Here is an 18258-nt window from a genome sequence, read left to right on the forward strand (position 1 = left end):
ATTTAAAGGGCACCTAGACTATGTGTGAAGGAAATCCATTTGCTAGCCCTAGACTATCTGCCAAACAGGCAGGGAGCTGCTAGAAGTCTCTTTGGGCTTGGAGGTGCCAGGAGTACCATGTTTTGCATTCTTCCAAAACCTTGATCGTGCCAGGGGGAACATGGTTCAGGTACTCTATCCAGCTTGCCAAGGTTACCACAGAGTGCCCCAGGGCCCTGGTACACACCAGGTACAGCCATTCCCCCAAGGCAGCCCTGGTACAACATGCCCTTGGCTCCCCTGCCCATACCCATTCCAACGCCATCTGTCTCACCAAGGCTGCCCCATCACAGCACACCCCAGGACCCCAGGTCCAGATCTTTTCTAACTCGAGCCATTCCACCAAGGCAGCCCTGTTGCAGTATGCCTGGGCCCTCTGTACAGGTTTGCACACACTCCATCTCCAGCCAGCCAGAGCTGCCCAGAACATGCAGTCTACACCAGGAATGTGCCTACATATACAATGCCATGCTTTCAAAACCAGGCGAAGTAACTATTTTGCCTAATTCATAGAAACAAACACAGAAAGTCAAACAAAATGAGGAGAGAGAGGAATATGTTCTGGGAAAAGAACAAGCTAAAACCCCAGAAAAACCCTGATGAAATGGAGATAAGCAATTTACCTGATAAAGAGTTTAAAATAATGTTCATAAAAATGCTCACCAAACTTGGGAGAATGAAGGAGAAAAGATCTTCAACAGAGTTAGAAAATATAAGAAAGAACCAATAAGACCTGAAGAATATACTAACTGAAACTAAAAACTTACTATAGAGAATCAACAGCAGAAGAGATGACATGGAAGAACAGATCAGAGAGCTGGAAATGGGAGACAATTTTAAAAAGATAAGAATAGTTTAAGGGACTTCTGGGCCAACAATAAGTATACTAACATTCTCATTATAGGGGTCCCAGAAAAAGAAGAGAGAGAAATGGATAGAGAACTTATTTGAAGAATAATTCCTGAAAATTTTCCTAACCTGGGGAAGGAGACAGATATTCAGGTCAGAAGTTCAGAGTCTCAAATAAAATGAATTAAAAGGGATCAACACCAAGGCATATAATAAAAATGGCAAAAGTTAAAGAGAGAATTTTAAAGGCAGCAAGAGAAAAGCAGAGAGTCACATATAGGGGGCCCTCATTAAGTTAGCATCTAATTTTTTAGCAGAAATTTTGCAGGACAGAAGGGAGTGACATGGTGTGTTTAAAGTGCTGAAAGGAAAACACAGTCAAGAATACTCTACCAGGTAAGACTGTCATTCAGAACTGAAGGAAAGAGAGAGCACTTCCCAGACAAGCAAAAAGTAGAGGAGTTCATCACCACTAAAGCAGCCTTATAAGAAAGGTTAAAGGATCTTAAGTGGAAAAGAAAAGGCCATAACTAGAAATAAGAAAATAAATGAAAAAAAAAAAAACCACTCACTGGTAAAGGCACATATATAGCAAAGGCAGTGATCACCACGTTCAGCATGAAGACTTAAAGACAAAAGCAATAAAATCACTGATACCTACAATAGGTAGCTAAGGGAAGCACAAAATAAAAGATGTAAAATATAACATCAAGAACATAAGATCTGGGGAAGGAGGTAAAAATGTAGTACTTTTAGAAGGCATTTGACTTAAGCGACTATCAGCTTATTAAATTAAGTGCTATATGAATAGGTTGATATTCACGGACCTCATGGTAACCACAAACTAAAATGTACTATAGATACATGACAAATAACACTAAAGAGATTTGTCAAACCATAAGGGAAAAGATTAAGAAAAAAGAGAGCGGGCCCAAATAAAATCAGAAGTGAAAGAGAAGTTACAACTGAGCACAGAAATGCAAACAATCATAGGAAACTACTGTGAACAATTATACACCAATTTTTCCTAAGAAGACATACTGATGGCCAGTAGGCACATGAAAAGATGCTCAATATCACTTCAACAGGGAAATGCAAATCAAAGCCATAATGAGATGCTACCTTACATCTGTCAGACTGGCTTGTATCAAAAGGAAAAAAAAACCCCAAAAAACAAGAAATAACAGGTATTAGTGTGGATGTGGTGAAAAGGGAACCCTTGTGCACGGTTGGTGGGAAGATAAATTGGTATAGCCCCTACGGAAAATCATATGGAGGTTCCTCAAAAAATTAAAAATAGGACTACCATACATTCAGCAATTTCACTCCCGGGTTTTTATCCAAAAGGAACAGAAACACTAACTTGAAAAGATACATCCAGTTCATTGTTCATTGCAGCATTATTTACAATAGCCAAGAGATGGAGGCAGCCCAAGTGATCATTGATAGATGAGTAAAGAAGATGTGGTATATAAATCTACAATAGACTATTACTCAGCTCTAGAAAGAATGAAGTCTTTCCTTGGCAACAGCATGGATGAACCTAGAGGATATTATGCTAAGTGAAATAAGCCAGACAAAAACAAATACTTTATGATTTCACTCATATGTGAAATCTAAATAACAAATGAACAAATATGACAAAACAGAAACAGATTCATAGACTCAGAGAAAAAACTGGTGATTGCTAGAGGGTGGGGCATGGGGTGGATGAAATCGATGAAAAGGATTAAGAGGTACAAATTTTCAGTTATAAAATAAGTCAACAGGATATAATGCACAGCACAGAGAGTATAGCCAGTAATATTGTAGTGATTTTGTACGGTGACCAATGGTAACTACACTTACTGCTGTGATCATTCCATAATGTGTAAAAATATCCAGTCACTGTGTTGTGCCTTGATACTTATATATATTGTAAGTCAATTATACTTCAGTTAACAAAAAAGAAGAAATAAACTGCAGTGTTTGCCATCATTCCTAGTCTTTTAATTCAGTATCAGTAAGGAATAAACTGGAGAAGTAGAAACAGTAGCAATATCGATGTATTTTTTTGTTTTTATATTACAAATCAAAGGCTTACTTACAGGGAGTTAGCTTGTGGGGCTGGATAAGCAGTTCCTGCCAGGCCATCTCTGCGCCTGGTGCTGGCCTGACGTTCAGAGGGCAGGCAGTTGGGAAGCGACAGTCACCAAGCAGACTAGAATCACATGAGGATGCGCTGGAACCTCATAAGGATGGATGGAAATCCATGTTCGTTCTTGCTGCTTCTGACTTGGTGATGTGGGTAATCTGCAGAAGCTGAGACCCTTCATCACAGAGCCAGACACACACACCTGACCCAGGCACTGCTTCATACAAGTGAGATCCGTTCCCAGACTGGCTTTGAAAGCTTTTTTAAATACAACTTGGACATCATGTTCTACGGTTTTCGTTACTTTCACACAAGCTAGAGAAGCAGCCCCGTGACCTTCAATCACACTAACTTGGTTCTTTCCTAATCTTGGGTAAGCCTCAGAAAGCTTAGCTCTGTCGCTGACAGGACATCACTGCGTCAGCTGTGCTCCTGAGTATTTATGCCGCCCAGACTGCACTGGCTCTTCACTGCTCGCTTCCCACTTGTTTATTACTTCACACTGATGACTTGCAACTGTATCTTCTCTGAGCCTTTTTCATACTTCTCAAGCTCTCAAATTTAGCCTCAATCTTCTAACATGGGCTATAACCTTATCTCTTCTATCTCAGAGAATATAAGAAATAAAATCATGTGAAATTCCTGAATTTCTTTTCCTTCTCTGTGGCCTCAGAGAAAAAGTATCTGAATCCTCTCCTAGGCAAGTTACTTTCCTAAAACTGGTGATAGGACTTCACTACCTCAACAATCTCTTCTTTCTTTTGAATCTTTTCTCTCTTCCCCTCCACTAAACTTATATACATGTTCACATCATCCATTTCCTTAAAAATGTATCTTGAGTCCCACCCCTATTCCTTTTTTAAACGAGCTTCCACCACAACCACTCTATGAAAAGTCCTAAAAACAAATAACCTCCTAACTGGTAAATGTAACAGCCTCTTTCCTGTTGTCATTCTCCCTGGCCTTTCTGCAACCTTTGGCCAAGTTTCCATCTTAATGCTGTCATCTTCGATCACTCCCCAGTCTCCTTTGTCATCTCCTCCTTCTTTCCTGGCTCCTAAATGTAGGATTCTCTCAAGATGATCAATAGTCTTTCCTTGGCCTACTTACCCTAAGCTGTTCCTTTTGTGATCCCTTAAGAATTCAAAGGGTTCCTTTATGTGAATAATTGTCCAACAAAGATATAATTCAAGCCACTTATGTGACTTTAATTTTCCTAGTAGCCACCACAGGAAAAGTAAAAGAAACATTAATTTATCATACTTTAATTGAATATACCCATGATACATTTTAACATGTAATCAATTAAAAATTACTAATGAAATATTTTACATCCTTTATTTGTAACGTCTGTCAATATCCATTGTGTACTTTACACTTAGAGCACATCTCAGCTGGTACTAGTCTTATTTCAAGCACTTGCTAGTCTCATGAAGCTAGTAGCCACTGTCTTGGGCATTCCAACTCTGGAATCTACAAACCTGTCCTGAATTCTGAGTTCCACAGCTGGAATCCAACTGCTACTAAGATCTAACATTCATCCTCTTGTATAATCTGTCACTCATAGTGGTAGCAATTATCTGTAAAAATATGAGACAAAGATTTTACCCCATTACTCACATATCTTTATGGCTTTCTACTTGCCGAATGAAAGGCAGCACGATGAGCATAAATCTTGGAGTCACAGATAATTAAACAGATAATTGAATCCAGGCTCAGGCTAATTTGTATGCAATTTGGGACAAGTTACTTAACCTTCGTGAGAGTCTGTTTTCTCATCTTAAATGGCGAACACAGTCTTTCCTTCTGGGTTTGTTATAGGAAGATGTTGCTATTATTTCTCGCACAGTGCATGACCCATAGTAAGGTCACAATAAATGGTAACTGGGCCATTAACATGACATTCAAGGTTCTCCACAACCTGTTTCTAATATACCTTCCCAACTTTGTGCCCACTCTGACTTGTGCTCTCATTCATCTATGCCTTCATACTTTCATTCTTCAAAAAACACGTACTATGAGCTGGGCCCCATCACTAAAACTTTACTTAGAGTTTATTTATTTATTTATTTGCTTGTTTGTTTGTTTCTTCAAGACGAATTGATTAAACATTGACTTTGTGCTGACTTCTTTTTAGACGCTTGAGATAAATTACTGAATAAAACAGACAAAAACATTTGCTCTTGAGAAATGGACATTTTAGTTGGGAAGACAGAAAACAAAGAGTAAACATAATTAGAGAATGATAAAGAATAGGAGAAGCCTATCGTGCTGTGAGGAAAAAACAAAAACAGAACAGAGTCAGTGAGACTGAGGAGGGGAGGAGTCTCTTACCCACTGTTAGCATCCTGGATACAACAGTTTCTCTTATGCATTCACAATAGTACGTAACTAGTGCTTTGAACATAATAAGGACTAAACAGAGAACTAATGAAGTCAGTGGGAACGCATGGGGAAATGAGATCTAATTTCTAACTAAACAGTTTAGACATGCACTTTATGAACACTTTCTGTGTTAAATTGGAGCCCTTTTGATATTCTCTAGCAGAGTTCTTGGGGCTGGCATTTTAACGGGTACCTTTGTTTCCCCACAATTTTAGTCCTTCTGATGGGGTGCAAGGAAATAATTATAGGGGTGGGGTATGGATCCTGTGCTAATTGGAACTGAGAGCTTATGTAACTATGGATAGTTATAGTTCTATACAAACAACATGGTGGGGCTTGTAGTTAGCCCCTGAATTTTGGAGCAAAGTCAAGCAGTCTTAAATATGTGAATGTATCTTAGACTCTCCAAGAAGACTACTGCATATATTACACAGCATTTCTTAAAATTAATTAACCATAGAACTCCTGATGTATAGAGAAGTTAAGAGTTTAGGTAAGTGTACATTTGGAAATGATATTCTAAAAAACAAATGGTAATGTAGACAGAAGCATTTAGATTATAAAGAGGAAGGTCATATAATTTATCATTTAAGACATTTTTGAGAATGAAATGACACTGTTAATAATTATGCCAGGAAAGCAGGAATCAAACAAGTTTATCCCAGTAAATTAGAACATGTGGTCGCTGTAGTTACAGTTTACTGCACATTCCTATCTTTCCCCCAAATACACTTTCTAGTTTCTCCAGCTCCCTTGGGAGGTGGGTCCAGGGGAAGCCCTGTGTGAAAGGAGGCAGAATAGCTGCGCTCCTTTCGGAGTGAGGTCTTTTGAAATCCTCAGCAATGCAGTGCACCATAAAAAAAGAAAATTAAAATTGAAAACTTCGAGGAAATACGTGTTTAGCCTTTTCAAGCAAAATAAGGAATTAGGTATCCCTGAAGATGCTAAATTAATGAGACTTTTCAGCTTAAGGAATTATTTTGGTTACCTTTCCAGAGATATTATAAAAAAGATCTTAGATATATTGATAAATTTGTGGCTGTGTTTGATACGGGGATCACTATCAATACCTGTGGAGTAAGGTTGAAAAAAACTTTTTTAATGGGTTTGGAATTTTATAATAAAAACTAAATAATAAGAATATAATGTTCATTAAACAACAAAATAAATTTTGCATTTTAGTAAATACTTGAGCGCTCACTTGTATATTTACATTTTGTGCAACTCACTGTAAAAACCTACACTAAACTAAGGAATATATCAAACTACAGTCTTCTGCAACAAGTTCTATTTTTGTTCTTCATGTAAATAGTCAACCAATAACTTGCCATTCTCAAAGTGGAATTCAGTATTCCTTATATTAATTATAGCCTTCCTTCAGCAAACAGGTTTTAAACACAGCATCTAAATTCAGGATCATTGGGCACTAAAAAAAAGAACCTATTCAGAAATGCTCCATAAGCTAAATGGGGTAATATTTTTATAGACTTTTGGATAAATGTATGACTCTCAGAAGAGAGAAGTTCTAATTTTATTAAAGAACATTTTGTCCTCAAATCTCCTTTCCAAGTTCAATAAATAGAGAAGGCCCCCAGTGCAAAAGCATGAAGTGCCTATGTATCCACCAGAAAATAATTATGTTAAGGAGACAGTAATATTTGTAACATTTAAAGAAATTCATTATTAAAGAGAAAACTTCTCTGAGTTGGGGTGAAGGGCAATCACATTGTAGTTTTTCTGAAACAGCATGAACATCATGATTTGCATTTTCTGTTTCCTTTGACCTGATAGTCTGATTGTCTCTAAATGAAATAACTGGCCTTGATGTGTATAGACAGAGGACATGGTTACCCTGGCAACAGGTACCATGGACCACATGTGACCCTTCTCCAAAGAAAATCTATGCCTCTTTTTTAAAACATAAAACAAAACAAAGTCTACTGTCTCCTACTTAAAACAGAACAAAATAAAATCCCAGTTTTTTAACACTAACAGAAGAACATTCCCAACTAATTTCAGCTTCTTTATTTAGCAAACTGTTTTCCTGTGGATTTTGAAATGGATCAACATCACTTCTTTGTGTTAATCTCATCACCATGAGTAATCCAGTTGGTTGGGTAAATGTAAAGTACTGAAAACTCTTTCTGGCATTCACAGTCTGAAGATCCAGCAGAGGGAGCCCACACATTACTGCTGTTTTTTAAATGTCAGTCTAAAATGATGATACAATTTTAAAAGTTCCAGTAATAGAACTTTCGATATTTTGGGACTCTAGAGATAACTACCCAGCAAAGTGTAAATCCTCTAATGTCATTTTGTTATTGTTGATGTTTAAATCTAATGAAGTGCCAGTATTTTTTAACTTATGTTTATGTAAGTAAAGAGTTTTTAGATCTGTTTATGCTACCAATTCAAGGCTACCTAATGGGACAGATCTAACCTTTATTTCAGATTTCCCAAAAGTTTTTAGTCATATCCACATCTCCATAAACACACATCTCCTAAAATGTTGGCTGCAGACAACCAGGGCACACCCATGAAAAATGTCATGGAATAATATTTTAACTGAGAATAAAAAACATGAGGAATCCCTAGCTGGTTCCGTAAAAAGAACACAAGTAGTTTTCACGGCATTGTTTTCATGTCAGGAAAGATGTCTTTGAAAATGACATGCCTTCCATGGGAAGCTGTGGGGCCCCAGGGCCATCCTTGCTCCTAGAAGACACACAGACATGCTAGGTGATGCTCATCATCAGCCAAGGAACAGTCACTTGTCCAATCTTTTCCTTCAAAAAATGTTACTTGATTTCCTTCTCTCTTCTGGTTACTGTTTCAAGTTTGGAGAGCAGAAGCATAATAAAAATAGCTACCATATATTGTGTTGTTATGATGATGTAGACACAGTGATGCATTCTCTCTTCCTAAGGGTTACAATAGCTAATTTACTGATGAAAAACTGTATGTGTCTCAGAGAACTTAAATAAATTGCCTACAGTCCCAAAGGTAGTAACTGACAGTTTGCATTTGAATGCAAGTCTCTAAGACCCTGCAGTGCCCACTGGTAACCACTGTGAAATACTGCCTTACTAGACTCAGGAGATTCACAGCCCATCAATTTCACTCTTGTTTCTACTGAAACAAGAATTTCTTGTCCTTAGTGCAAAGACTTCTAGAAAGGAAAATGAAAAGTGGAAAATATTTGAGTGTTTATCATGAGCCAGTCACCACATTAGATGCCTTATATGTCTTATTTAATCTTTACAGCAGCCCTAGGAGGTACATATTATCCACATTTTACAGGTGAAGAAATGGAGGCCCAGGAGATTATACAATATACCCAAGGTATAACATGAACTCAGGATTTGAATCTAGATCTTTCTGATTTTAAAATCTTCATGGTCATCCTGCTTCTAATTACACAATTATTTCTTTCAACAGTTTCTCAAAAATAAAAAGTGTCTCAAGTAGTTATTTGGAGTTAACTCAGTAACAAGAATTCTTAAGGAAATTTTCTAACCTTCAACTCAAATATTCATTCACAATTAAGTTTCTTTCTTTCTTTCTTTCTTTCTTTCTTTCTTTCTTTCTTTCTTTCTTTCTTTCTTTCTTTCTATGTAAATTTATATTAATTTTTACATAGAAACATGGTTAATTTTTACATAGAAACCATGTTTCTCATCATATAATCTAAACAGAACCTGTTAACTGAAACAATCATAGGGTTTAAAAACTGCAGTCAGTGGGCCTTAGTACTCATTAAGTCTGATTCTCTTAGTTTATTAGTGAGAAAACTGAGGCCCAGAGGAATTGACTTGGTTGATTTCCTATCATTACTAAGTGACAGCACAGAACTACCATTCTAACCCAGGAAAGCAACATTCCCCTTACCCTGCTTCAAAAAGGATTTAAGATGACTTGTATTAGAAACAGATCTAATCCTCGAGTAGTGACCTGGGTCATAACCTGACATTGAGTTTGGAAAAGTTAAAGTCAGTTTTATGAGGCCAGTGCTGGATTGTACTCATGGCATGAAAATAAAAACTAAGGCAAGTTTTATTCAAAGGTAAAAAATAAAATGGACTCACTACTCAAAATTTAATTAGTTTCAAAATTCTTTTTAGATCAAACTAATGAGCCAAAGATAAAATTTATAGTTTTTAATTTGGGTAAAACAGCAAGTTGGACCATATAATGAATATTGCAGTATCAAGTTCAGAAGATGTGATTATGTCATTGATTTACTATGCCACACCACTAATTTTAGCTACACATGTATATTGTATATTTTAATTCAGCATTGCATACAATTTTTGTGGCTCCCTTCTGTTATTTGCAGATGGACAGTTTCCACAGGTAAGTTTCAAAACACACACATGTGTACAAGCACACACATGAACACACACAGTTTTTAAAGCAATCCATGATGCCTGCCATGTGTTTAGAGTCACAGCAGAAAATTTGGGAGTGTGAGGACAGGACAGCAGCTAAATCCTGTTGAGATCCTGACCCCTAATATCTTGAACAGTTCTGAAAAAGTCCAGTCTGTTGGGGTGACAACATCTGATTGGGAAGACAAGTTAGTTTTTAGAGGCCTTGCTTTCATAAAAGTCCCCTAACCTGGTCAGTATATACAGATGTCCATAATATGATCTCAGCAGTGATAAAACTCATGTATAAGAAAGTCTGACTGAGCCTTAACTACGTTATTGGTTGAGTATGTACCCCCTAAACTTTCAGTACTGGCCTGCGGCAGAGAAAAATTAGTCAACCACAAAGTAATTGTATGCTAGGAGCGACTCAAAGGGAACTGCAGATGCGGCATACAGTTTTAGAGGAGCTCATAAGCCACTGGCAGAAATAGGGCCAATGGAAAAATAACCAAGTTCACAAAAATTTAAAAAACAAAATAAAACTTAAAAATAATATTTTAACCATGTTATCATCCTACTTTTAGTCATTTTTTATTTGCTACCCATAGCTTAGTATCTGGTAATTGTAGGCATTCTGTAATTGTTGGTGGAATGGGTAAAACCTGGCAGCCAAGATTTATTGAGCACTTTCTGTGTGCTAAACGGTAAGAACTTCTAACTGCATTATCACACTTAAATCCATGATAATTCTATGAGGTCTGGTTGTGGAAACACGACTTCTGTTACATATCCAAGGTCTGGTGCTCCAGGGGGGTTCTTTTCATCACTAGGATACAAATCCTTAAAACAGGTTAAAGTTGGAGTGTTTCTATCAGGAGCTAAACTGTTGGTGAACTCTTGTCCTGTTCACACAAACTTTGTTATTTTTTTTAATGGTAATGATTATAGCATGGTCATATTGTTGCTGCCAGTTTTACTGGCTTATGTAAGGTATTTTATTTGGTTTTCTATAAATGCCTCTTTAAGAAACATAGGGACACTGGACTTAAATGTAACTTCAGGTCACTGGTCCAAAAATTCCTGTGAAAATGTCGCTTCCCATGGGTAAAAGATAAATTCAGGATATAGGAATTGATGCACAACATTTTAATTCTTGCTACAAAGCCCAGGCTTCTGTGCATAAATGGGCTTTAGATCATGTCATGTTATAGAAGTCTACCACTGTGTCACCTGGGTGTCACCTTACTGACATTCAAATTCCAGGAGAGCTAGAAAAATTTCTTTTCCCATTAAACAGTACTTTAAACAAAACTTAAACCCAAAGTGGGATTTGGAGCTCACCTCTGAGCTCACGGAAATGTGAAGACGGTCTAAAACCAGGTCAAAGTGGTCAAATCGCTTGGAATTCGGTCTGATTTTTTTCCTTGTTAATTAAAAAGGAATTATTTTCTCTTGCCAGTGAGTGGCTTTTGGATTGGGAATATTGTATAACCCAAGAAACCATCTTAATAAATTAGTCAGGAAATACGTTGTTCAAGCAATCTTGTGTTTTGGCCTTTGGGGAGAATATACGGCTAAGTGATCCAGGGGGAGGGTGGGGCAGGAAATCTGCAAGATGAATGTTGGAGAACTGCATTCTTTGTGCATTCAGGATCCACCATAATTCATTGTACTGGTCAGATGCTTATAAAACAACTTCTAGTATGTTGGATCCATAAAAGACACTTATCACTCTTTTAGAATAGCTTACTGCCTAAGAAAATCACTTGTTACATAATTGAATAGATTAATACTTCTTCCTATACATCCTTCCATGATGCCATAAAACAAATTAGCTCTATTTTTTAATCTTGAGTTCCTTTTTCTCACGGGATGCAAGTTGAGACAAAATATGTCCTAACTGGCCATTCCTCTGCAGATGACCTCTTTCATTTGGTATAAATATGGATAAGTGTCTTGCTTAGCCCAAGTCATTCCTTTGAAAATAGCTTGAGTTAAACGTGATTTTCAAGTGACAGTCTTGAGATGGAATCTAGAAACAACTAGATTAAGCTACCTCTTTAATCACAGAATCTCTTGTTTGAAAGGTACCTCAAAAGGCCACACAGTATAACCACATTAACTACAGTTTACCATTAACTACAGTCAGTATTCATGGAATACTTGCCAGCACCTATGCTCCAAAGTTGTTTAATTAAAAAACAAAGAATTTAATTTGATTCCCTGTGCCTTTATTGTCACTTCAGGATCCTCTAAACAGTTCCTGCTCAATGCTATTTAAGATACAGCATGATAGTGGTCAGGCAAGGAACATGTCTGTGGAAGTTTTGATGGCAGAGTGGTATTGTGTGACCACTGACAGGCTGTGTTGCCTGGTAACTGCACAAAGGGGCTTCTCAGGAGAAGGTTGTCTGGGTTCAAACGTGGCTGTGATGTTTGCTAGCTCTGAGATCTCTGGTGGTGTACGAGTCTCTAAGTCTCAGTTTCCTACTGTATCAAAAGGGATAGCAATGCACTGGCCTCACAAGCTTGTGTAAAGGTCAAATGCAAAAGCACACATGCACAACTTAGCATGGCTCCTTGCCCACAGTGTGCGCTCAGTTCATGCAGCTGTTACATAGAACACGATTATGTGATTATCATACTGTGGCCTTTGTGACAGCGTAGTGTCTGCCACATAATGGGTGCTCAGCCCACATTTATCAAGTGAGTGAATGAATAAATGAGGGAGACAGCTCCTCTACTGTGAGAAAAGTCGATCAGAATGAGTGCAGTCAGCTCAGACATTTGCTATACAACACCTCCGGGCACAACCTATATTCCCAAGTAAGTTGATAAGGTTGTCAAACTCGGTCAGTAATCTCTACTCTTTTGTGGAATTCTAGACCTTGACTAGAAGGTAGTTGAGGTTTAGGGGCAAACGCAGCATGAGGTAATTTTACCCAGAAGAAAAGCTGTCATTTTTATGTACAGCTAAACATAGAAGTCTTGGCTCAGACCGGCTTCATGGTCAAAAGAGGTCTGGTAGGTTCGAAGCAAATAAAATGAAGAACAGCTCTTGTTTAAATAAGGTCATGCAGAGACGTGGATTCAGTGTCCCTACGTTGATTTTAGGTGGTGTTTACATTTCAAGATACAAAGTGTTGTTGGCTAATTTCCACAGTAGAAAGTTGCCCTAGTGAATATTTTCAGTAATTTCTTTTTCTTCCTCATTCTTAATAAAGAAAAAATATTTGAATATCTGATATGAGTGATTGAAGCATGCAAATGCAAATAAGGACAATTTTATTGCAAATCACTAATAACATTAATAAAAAAGACATTAAAAATAAATGACATCATAAATTTTTGAAAAAGAAGTTTTTCACATATATTTTTGAAATATTGAGGGATTATGGTATTTTACATTCTTAAATTAACAAATTCTTAGAAGCTTTTATTATATTATCATCTGTCACTTTTATCGTGGGTTGGTTTATTTCAGCACAACAGCTATTTTTTGAGCACTTACTCTGTACTAATGATTTGGTCCCTGAGGTGTTTGCACAAATGGGGGAATAAAGCTAGTTTTAGTTAGAAGACGGTAAGTGCTGTGATGAGTAGGAGGACGTTATAAGAGAAACCAAGCATAGGTCACAGCGGTCAGAAAAAGTTTCCTAAAGGAGGTGAAACTTGAGTCGTGTTTTGAAAGATGAGTAGGAGTTAGAAGGTGGAACAGGGCATTTCAGGTAAAGGGAGCCAAAGACACGTGGGAAGGGACATGCTGCTCATGAGGAAATGCAAGTCACAGGACCCTCAGGAGTTGTGCAGTTGGTGGGGGAGAGGGCAGAAAATATGAGGGCAGTGGGCTGGGTCAGTCCGTTTACTTTATTTCCTTAGTGTGATCAAATCACAATGTGCCAGCATTTTCAAACTGTGTTCCACTGCTTGTTAGTAGTTGTTACTTTGGGGAAAACAAGAGATCATGAGTCAAACGCTTATGGGCCATGTTTTGTTATACAATATTGTGTGTTTCTTTACTTCAGGTCTTTTCAGGACCTTTATTATGTTGATGGCCTTTGTGATTTTGCAAGAGGAGGACACAGCATGCAGCGTTTTCTAAACTTACTTCGACATAGATCATCTTGTAGCTTTTGTGTTTCATCTTGCAGGATTTGAAGCATTTTCTAAAGTTATTTCAGTAGGTCATCTTGCAGGATTTGCATTTCATGGAAAACCCTTTTGGCAAAAGTGCATTCTAGTAGAAAAGTAGAGGAAGAATGTGAAAGGGGAAAATTAGATGGAGGCAGATTAATTATGATCTCATTGTCATAGTCCTGGAGTGGCCTAGAGAGGGACGGGGCTGAACCAACCTTCATTAGTAGACAACAAAGACGAAGAGCAGGTGATTGAAAGCATTTTGGAATCTATGGGAAACACGGATCTGGTGATTGCCTTCTCCCATTAAATTAGGAGGTTAAAGTCAGTAGGACTAGGCAATTGATGGCCTATGAAGGGTGAGGAGAGGATGAGTGAGTCAATACTGACTCAGTTTCCTGATCTGGGAAAGTGGGTGACAAGTGGTACTTTCAGTGAGACCTGAAATACTAGAGGGACAACGTGGAATTAAGAGTGCTGGGAGGTAGGCTTTTAGACATATAAATGTTAATGTGTCCAGGGAACAAGTTGAATATTTAAGTGGATGCGGGAGACAGGAGCACACAGCAGTAGTTCAGTCCGTGTGAGTGGATGAGATTACTCATCCAGGGAGGAATATGGGTCATTTTACCAAAAAGCAATTGGCAAAAAGCTGTCCTTCTCAGGGAATTGCTTTCAGAGAATTAATCCATTTAGGAAATTGCCTTTTGGCTAATTGTACACTGGCAAACCGTCTGTAGGCAAATTGACCTAGAGCCACCAGGAAAGCTGTAGGGCACAAGAGGATTCAGGACAAAGACGAACCTTTGAATTAAGACATGGCAGATTCAAAGAAAAAAACTCAGAAAAAAGAAATGAAGGACTATGGAATGAAAGGATATATTTTCACTAGTATAATTTGTTCTGCCAAACAAGTATTTATTTATATGAAAATGTCTGCCTCAACAGAAGAATTAATACCAAACTCTTTAAGTTGCAAGATAGGTGGGAAGCTGTGTTTGTTCTGAAATGTGCTTGAATAAATGGCCCAAGGTCAGGATTAACTGAACTTCTTTATCTCTAACAACAGTACCCTGTTACCAGTGTTACCCATTCCTACTGTGTATTTTTAACATAGCTCAGACTAAGCCTAGATCTTCTTGCCTATAATAGTGATGACTGTACATAGCTAGACACATTACATGCACATAATAGCAGCCAACATGCTTCAAGATAGAAATAATATGACTATTTTATTTTTGAGATCTCTTGCTTAAATAAGAAATGATGATGATCCTTGGATTCTAATTTTGTACTCTTTAGTGAACTCATGTGTTTCTTCAGCAATGATCCGTCATCTTCAGAATTAACTGTGCCTTGTATAGCTGCTGCTGCGCTAAGACCTGCGCCTGAGATCTCAGATTATCACCAAGGAGTAAGTGTGTGGCCTTGTGTGGGGGGACTGTGTGGCCATTAGAACGAGCAGAAGACAGGGTTTCTAGCCCCAAGTTTTGTTTATTTATCTTTATTTTTATTTTAGTAAGAACACTTAACATGATATCTATCTTTGTAACAAATTAAGTGTACAATACAGGATTGTTGATTACAGGGACAATATTGTAGACCAAATCTCTAGAACTCAGTCGTCTTGCATAGTTGAGACTTTATGCCTGTTGCTTAGAAACTCCCCACTTCCCTTCCCCTCTATCCTCTGACAATCACCATTCTAGTCTCATTCGACAAGTTAGGCTATTTTAGATACCATGGATAAGTGAAATCATGCAGTATTTGTTTTGCCACGACCGGCTTATTTTATTTAGCAAAATGTCCTCGTGGTTTGGCCATATTGTCACATACCGCCACACACTAGATTGCTTTTTAGCAAAAAGAGAGGAAAGGAGCATGTATCGAGTTCTATTGCAAGTGTCTGTAAAGCAGGGAAGATAAGCTAGATCAGAGGCCTAGCAGGAAAGCAGAGGACAAGCTGGGTGTCGACAGTAGCTGCTCATTCTCTGAACTCCCTGAAGTTTGAGTTTCAATTATTCAGATAGGCAATGACGATCCATTCCTTAAATGAAAGCCTTGGGTTGCAAATTTTTAAAAAGAGAAGACAAATACTGGGAAACCATGTTTGAATGATATCAACATCCACGAATTAAAGAAATGTTCTAATACTTTATCCACCTAAATCCAGGCAGCCAGACATTGGTGTCCTGCACGTTCTTTAGAGATGAAGTATTTCCTCCACATTGTGCTGGGCCAGTCCAGCCTGGCATCTAAGGGCATGCTGTGCCCATCCTCTTAGCCATACAGATTCTATCTGTCCTTTATGATTTAGCTGAAGGTGCCTTTTGTCCATGAAGATTCTCCTGACTTCTCTTGTTAATATCTCATTGCTCTATATCATTAGTTCATTCCAAATATATTTATTGAGTGTCCATTATGTGTCAGACTCAATTCTTGGTCCAGGGTTATAGCAGTGAACAAAACCAAGCCCCCTTTCTCAAAGAGCTTACATTCTAGAGGAGAAATTGAGTAAGAAAATAAATAATCTCTTTGTCTTTAGATAGATAGAGAGAGATAGAAATGGATAGGTGGCTGGAAGGACAGATGGATAGATGGAGATAAAGTTGATAAAGACTATAAGAAAAAATAGGAAATAAATAATAATAGTAGCAGATAAAGAAAATGCGAGTGAGTGATCAGCGTGTGTGGTGAAGGTGGGCTGACAAGCAGGACTTATGATTATTAGTGTTTGCTGCCATATTGTGAACTGCTTGAAGAGAAGTGCTCTGTTCTGTTTCTCTTATGCTGTCATCAGTGCCTGAGCACAGGGCTGGATATAGGCAATAGGCTAACAGATGTTTGTTTATTGACACAGTTTTTCCCTTTTCTTCCGGATACTTTGGCATGACAGAGGTGCAGCTTTAGTTTCCACTGAAATATCAAATTGGTCTAAATAGGCTGGGCTAGAGGTTTGGTTTCATGTTTGTATGCAGAGCAATATGCTCTAAATAAATCCAAGGGGATTTAGTGACAATTTTTGGCAGCAGTTTCTCCTCTGTGCTTCTGTTTTTCCTTTCTTGGTTTTCCCTGACGTCCTTCCATTACTGAGAGATTTCCGAGTGCAATTAGTGTGGCTCCACCCAGTGGCCTTTTCCCTTTGCCCTGAACAGATGATAAAGCTGAACCAAAGGAAAGGAGGATCACAACAGAGGCCACTGAAGAGCACCCTTTGGGCCTGGGAGGAGTGGGAGCATGTAGGGGTGATGTTCTCTTGTCCATTTATACCTCACCCCCTTCAGATCTCACTGAACCTGCTGAAGAAGGGCACAGGCTAACAACAAGAAAGACTTTTGCCTCAGGAGTTACCAGGGGCAGTGCCAGGAAGGAGAAAAGCAGAGTGAGAGAGAATGGAGGAGGGAGGGGGAAAAAGGATCTCAGGATAGGGGGTCAAAAACAAACCAGGACAGAAAAATGCTTTTCCTAGCTTTTGTATGAGACATGGCATCCCCAGAGAGAATTTCTTAAACTCAGTGAACTTTCAAATGGCATTAGAAAGGTTTCCACCTGGAGTCTGGGGAGAATTTATAGTATTCTTGGAAAGAGTTTTTAAACATCTCTAGCCTGCAAAGAAACTAAAACAATCTCCTTTGCTCTGTGCTGTTTGTATTTCCCCTCCTGTTTATTAATGCAGTCTTACTTTATCAACACAAATGAGAACTGCACGAACTGGGCCTCCGTGAACACAGGCCTTCTGCCCGCGGTGTCTAATTTTACCTCACCATGATCCCTGGGAGGGAGACACGGTTACTTCTCTGTCACAGAGGAAGAAACCCAAGTCTGAAGAGATTAAGAGCCTTCCCCCAAGCACACAGCAGCTGTGTCAGAACGGAGATTCGAACCCAGGTCTCTGGGGTCACAGTCAGAGTCCATGAATTCTTTATGTTTTTTAACAGGAATCAAATTGTTCAGGTGAGAAATTACAAGTATAGTGCTGATGGCTGAAAATAGAGTTACCATTCTCCCCATCACACACACACACACACACACACACACACACACACACACACACAGCCTGGATGTAGAGGGATGTAAATAGAATAACAGGTCATGTTACCGTCCGTCCTTGCCTGGCTCCATATGGATCTTCTGCCTAATTTCTTTTTCCTGCTTGGATTCCTCTCAGGCCGTGGGCACGCAGGCTGGCTTTTATAGCCGTGATGATTTATAGTCATGTTTTACTTGGTTTGCCAAGTAGGAACTTATCCTGAAGATCTCCAACCCCCTGAAGGTGTCAAACAACCCTACCATGGGATTGGAAGGTAATTTTTATGAAAATCAGGTAAGACAGTGAAGAAAAGG

The 18258-nt window shown here is 38.4% G+C and overlaps 2 long non-coding RNA genes across 3 annotated transcripts in view; one reads left to right on the top strand and one right to left on the bottom strand.

The window, feature by feature from the left end:
- LOC135322408 (uncharacterized) overlaps positions 1 to 18258 on the top strand; it is a 109166-nt gene that overhangs the window by 23436 nt on the left and 67472 nt on the right. The window lies entirely within an intron of this gene.
- Positions 3064 to 18258, bottom strand: part of LOC116150253 (uncharacterized) — a 116607-nt gene continuing 101412 nt past the window's right edge. Inside the window, exon 4 of one of the 2 annotated variants that reach the window (XR_010382965.1) lies at positions 3064 to 3180. This is a non-coding gene — a long non-coding RNA (uncharacterized LOC116150253). Of the gene's footprint in view, positions 3181 to 13888; positions 14015 to 18258 lie in introns of those variants that run through there. The other variant, XR_010382966.1, reaches the window with a different exon arrangement.

Source organism: Camelus dromedarius, chromosome 11 (genome assembly GCF_036321535.1).
Source record: "Camelus dromedarius isolate mCamDro1 chromosome 11, mCamDro1.pat, whole genome shotgun sequence".
Lineage (NCBI taxonomy): Eukaryota > Metazoa > Chordata > Mammalia > Artiodactyla > Camelidae > Camelus > Camelus dromedarius.